We start from the raw sequence: 5,216 nt of genomic DNA on the forward strand, positions 1-5,216 counted from the left end.
GAAATTTGGGTAAATACGTGGATGCGTTTTTATACATATATATATGAAAAACACAAAAGTCGGCGAAGGTATCTTTTTTATTTTTTTATATACCTTGTCCGTTAGCTGCGTGCATTAAATGCACACCGCAACCGATACGCGTGATCTTTTGCACGTGAATCGGTTAGCCGCGTGCATTTAATGCACGCACAAATCGACACACGCGCAATGCTTAGTTTTTTTTTAGGTAGTTAGGGCGTGCATTTAATGCACGCGCTAACCGACACATGTGAATAAGCGCATGCGGCGTCGATTCACCGCGTGCATTAAATGCACACGGAATCGACGACGCATGTGGTAAAAAATAATAAAAGTCTTTTGTCCTTTTTTTAATATTATTTCGGTGACGTGGAGCTTTCTCGACCATCTATAACAAGACAATCATTTCACAATGATTGTGACTCGCTCAAGTGCAAAAAAATGCGACAGTGCACGATCCGAGGATGGAAGAAAAAGAAATGCCAACCAATAGAAAAATTCCATTTTTTAATAAAGATAACCGAGATCCAACGGTGGAGATTAAGCGCTAGTAAAATGACGATATCTTGAGATCTAGAGGTCAGATTGGGCTGCAATTTTGAGGGCATGTTTGTCTTTTCCCCCTCTACATTCCCTATGGTTTGATCTTTAAATAGAAGTCTGGAAAAGGGCGAAATTCACTTTTTGAATCTCTCTCCAAGGATTTGGCCAGGAAGGACACAAGAGTTGCTTTGGAAGTCGACAGTTCTTGATTCTGCACTCCAATTTGTAAGTTTCTAATTTGTATTTCAATCTTCTTCTTGAACGATTCTAAAACGCCAAGGTATGGGCGAAATGTACATGCCGTAGAAGTTTTTTTGAATGAAATTAGCACTGCATTTTGATTCGGTTTCAAGATTTGGTTTCTAATCTTTAATTATATATCAATTTTGAACATTTTTGCATTATTGGATTTTTAATTTAGGTTCGGATTTCATCATTTCCTCAAATTCTTCATTTTCTCTCTCTAGGTTAATTTGTCTAGTTTCTGTCTCTAGATTTCAATTTTTATTGTTTGGAAATTTAACTAAATATATTAAAAACCTAAAAAAAAATTTGACTAAAAAATTCATCCATCTTGAAGTCGAATTTAAAAATCCCTTTTTTCAATTTTTAATTCCCAATTTTAATTTGTAAAAGTTGTCTTAAAATTTTATAATAATTGGGAAATCAAGAATCCGAATTCATCTGATCTTATAATTGAAATAAATCTATCCTGTGGTTTTTGACTGAAATATTTAAAATCAAAATTAAGTTTTTTATTTGATTTTGATCAAATAAAATTATTATTAAGCATAATTAAGGTTAATTAATTCATCTTTGAATTAATTCATTAAAATTGGATAAAAATTCTTACTTGCTGCCTCCATGTGGTTCGACCCCTTGCTTGCTCTATATTTTATATTTAGTGATCAAGGGTATTTATAAATTTATTGTACAAGTCTAAACATCAAATCAACGACATATTTATACGCATTTTTAGGCTTATCATCCACCATCGCGAAACGTTACGACATCATCTGCACCGCCCGCCAGCGTCATCGACAGGGGGGTGACACATGCTTGTTTATTGCTTTTGATTTTCATCGTCTTCTATAGTCGTATTTTTGCGATTTCCGCACTTGTCGTCCTGTTTTTGTCGTACTGCCACGCGTCCCGTCTACGCCGCTGTCCTTGTGATCATGCTGAAGGGGGGTCCTTAGCAATTTGGACTCCCCCTCCCTTATTCCACCTTTGTCTTTTCTTTTTATGTTTTCATTCCCACTTTATTTTGTAATGGGGGGCCCATGATATAAGGGCCCCTAATGGACCCCATTTTCCTCTCTCTTTGTTTACCCAATAGGGGGCCCAATTGACTTCCCTTCATAAGGGAAGAGTGGGCACCCTAAGATATCGGACTTGTTTTTCTTAAGAAATTGTGTTGTTGAAGGAAGCAGGATCCGCCCCTTAAAGAAGAAAAAAAAAGGAAGAGGAGGTCGAGAGGTTGGGGGAGCAAGTTCTTATCTAGCGTGTGGAGTCGATCTGCCTCCTCCCCTGCCGTGAGAAGCCTTTGGTGGGTACAAGATCCTCCAACCCTCTCCAAGCCGCCATGGACGTGTTCCCCACACCTTTTCTCCACGCGCTCAGTTGGCACAAACATCACGCCGGCGTCGTGAAGATTCCGGTCAACAAACCTGACTGCCCGACCGGACGGTGTTGACTCATCGCCCTGCCCTTGGGGAATCCACCGTCACAAAATTCAGAGCCTAATTAGTCCCGTTTGTTATGTGGGTATCCATCGAGATGTCCCCCCCCTAGACAAGTTGTCGCCTTGTTGGCTGCGTACGCTGATTGCACTCTGACGGGCAACTGCACTTGATCCTGCAGTTGACCCAGGACAGTGTGACCGTGGGCTGCTCTTCTATCTTCCATTAGGGAAAAAATTTGGTGCTCCCTCTGGTCGGCCAGATCTGCAGATACCGTCAATCCAGCTTCCACGATAATACCCTATCGACGATCGAGCGTGTAGCAGACTTTGGTCAACAGTAGATCTCGAGAAGCACCCGTAATTAGGCTCTATCGTGCGTCCCCCATGCCATGAACTTCATCGAGACTGGCCAACTCCATTTTGTGTCCGCAATTGTGCAGCATTCTTAGACATCGCCAACGCTGGTTGGGTTCCTAAGTGACCATTGTGATCACACCGAGTGCGAGGTGACTGCCCTTAAAGGATTCAGCTAGATACAAACATCTCCGCTAGCCCAAGCCTCTACTCCTATTCCCTCGCTCTTGCGCAGACACGCCAGTTGCGCAGTCGTTGCTCTTCGCCTCCTATCCGTAGCACCAGCTCTGGCCGCCGCATCGACGAATAGCCTGCACAACGAACCGCCGATGACGAGGTACACCCTCTCTCCGCAGCTTGTTATTTTACCTTCTACAATATACTTTCATCTGGATTTCACCGCGCAAGGGCTAAGTAGGTCTGAGAGGAAAGAAATGAGAGAAAACTAAGAAGCGTCTCTACCGGTACAGAAAAGTCTGTCTATTCCATGCGCGCCATACGTGGTGGCAGACGTCGTCAGGGACGCCATATGGTTGGCACTGAGTATAATGGCTTAGTACCAAAGATAGATAGTGGTATCAAACGTCGATGGTGTCGTCGTCTGATGGGTAAACCTAACGGGTAAATGCAACTATGAGGTGATGAAGAGGCGTCCTACCTGTCGTACATGCAGGCTCCAACTCGAGGGAGACGTTGAACTCCAAGGTTGACCGGGGTTGCCGGGTGATGGCGGTGGAGGCATCTCAAACCTCGTCGGAGCGACGAAGGCGTCTACGGCCGAACAGAATCAATCCGTAGGGCTTGCACCTAATGGACGCACTCGTCCGCACTGGTAAGACGCTCAAAGTTGTCATGGTTTCTCTCAAATACCTCTCTCACCTACCTAGCCCGAGCGCGCTAGAGTCAAATCAAAGCTATACTGAAAGAGATTAGTAAACAAGCGTCACGAGAGGACGGCGTACCTCATCGGCGGGCTCGTAGTGCAGAATTTGTTGACAATCATGGCAGTCGGAGCGGGTGTAATGGAGAGGCACTGGAGAGTGAGTGGCGGCTCAACTGACGAGATGCAGGAGCAGTCATTGAAGGTCGAAGGGAGAGGGACAATGCCGAGGACGAGGCGGGTGGACCGTGTAAGCAAAAAGCTCGAGCAGTCTTGCTGGCTCTGGCGGGGCGATCATTGGCGAGGGTCGTGCGGGCGGAATCAATTCAGCAAGTGAGAGCGAAGATCGGCAACAGACGGCGGCCAAGGTCAATCCAAGGTCCGAGAGGGAGTCAACGGTCCGTCCGATTCTTCCAGTGACAACGGGAACCTCAAGCATCGAATTCCGTGCCAGGGGTCGGCAACAAAGTGATTGTGGTAACCACAGGATCCCTCAAACCACCACGAACAGAGGAGACGACTCCGTGCGATGGTGACAGGGGAAGGCACACCCAGCCTGTTTCAGTAGCAACCGCCGTCTACCAATTGGTTACAATTCAGGAGGCATGGTGGGCGCCGATCGGATGCTCCACGGGCGCTATCGTTTCTTGGCCCCCAACTAGAATGAGATATCCATGAACGCCAAGGCGGCTAAGGAGAGCGGGTGAGTTTGCCTAACGGCAGTCTCCCGAATTCTAGATCGCCAGCAGACGTCCACAGGATGTCAACTAGGGCCTTTTCCAGATCGTCCGGAGCCTCTCAGACGCAACAGAGCAAGTGAAATCTCACGGCTTCACAAGCGGAAGGGGCAGATGACCTTGATTCACGAACACAATCGGCCGCGGACTTCTCCCAGATCAGGAATTTTACCACGGCCATAGGATCGGGTCACCCACAGATTGGGTGAGTTCGTTGCAAATTTGTTGCGGTGGCAATCATTGCCAATCGACCAGTACTTGGGGTCTTCGGGCTCACGGAAACTGTCATGGTGCCACATGGATGAAGCTGCAATCGATCCGACGCCTCGATCGCGAGCTAGCTGGCGAGCGCGATCGTGTTTATTCCCCTTTCATGGAAGCGATTGGATGAATGCTTAAGGGTCGTCGACTCTGGTCCTCAGTGGATGAGGACAGCGATGAATCTTCCTAATCTCGTGATGGGAAGGTGCTCTCCGCCAGATTTCCTTTGTCTTTCTCCTCAGTCTCTTGGCCATTTCTCCCTCTCCTTTCTTCCTTCTTCTTTTCCCCTTTTAAAGAGAAATAACACTAATTTTCTTCTTCTTCCTGGTCTAATGACCTAAGGCACCCCTTCTTCCCTTATAAAAAGGGTGAAGAGGTCAATTGGGCCCCTTATGTGGGTCAACAAGGGGCCGGGGGGGGGAAGTCTGATTTGTTAGGGGCCCTTATAGAATGGGCCCCCATTACAAAGAAATAAACAAGGGAAATTGAAAATATAAAAGAAAAAGGGAAAGGGGAAAGGACTAGGGGTCCCTTCCCATGACGACAAAGACGGACTTACGTGACGTGTCGGGAATGCAACGAAAAAAAAATGACAAATACAGAAAACACGAGACATGACTAGGAAAATGACGAAAATCAAAATCTAATAACCGAGCATCTTCACCGGGCTGTCGATAACGGTGGCGGGCAGTGCGGACGACATTGTCAACAAACTTTGATGGCGTGCGCCATCAGGTTT

At 46.3% G+C, this 5,216-nt stretch overlaps 1 long non-coding RNA gene across 1 annotated transcript; it reads right to left on the minus strand.

Moving 5' to 3' along the window:
* Positions 1-1,956: 1,956 nt before the first annotated feature.
* Positions 1,957-4,796, minus strand: LOC144715648 (uncharacterized). The gene is made up of 2 exons (XR_013584678.1): positions 3,258-4,796; positions 1,957-3,019 (listed from the first exon to the last, which is right to left on the minus strand). It is a non-coding gene; the product is annotated as an uncharacterized LOC144715648 (long non-coding RNA).
* Positions 4,797-5,216: the final 420 nt, after the last annotated feature.

Source organism: Wolffia australiana, chromosome 19 (assembly GCF_029677425.1).
Source record: "Wolffia australiana isolate 7733 chromosome 19, ASM2967742v1".
NCBI classification, from domain to species: domain Eukaryota; kingdom Viridiplantae; phylum Streptophyta; class Magnoliopsida; order Alismatales; family Araceae; genus Wolffia; species Wolffia australiana.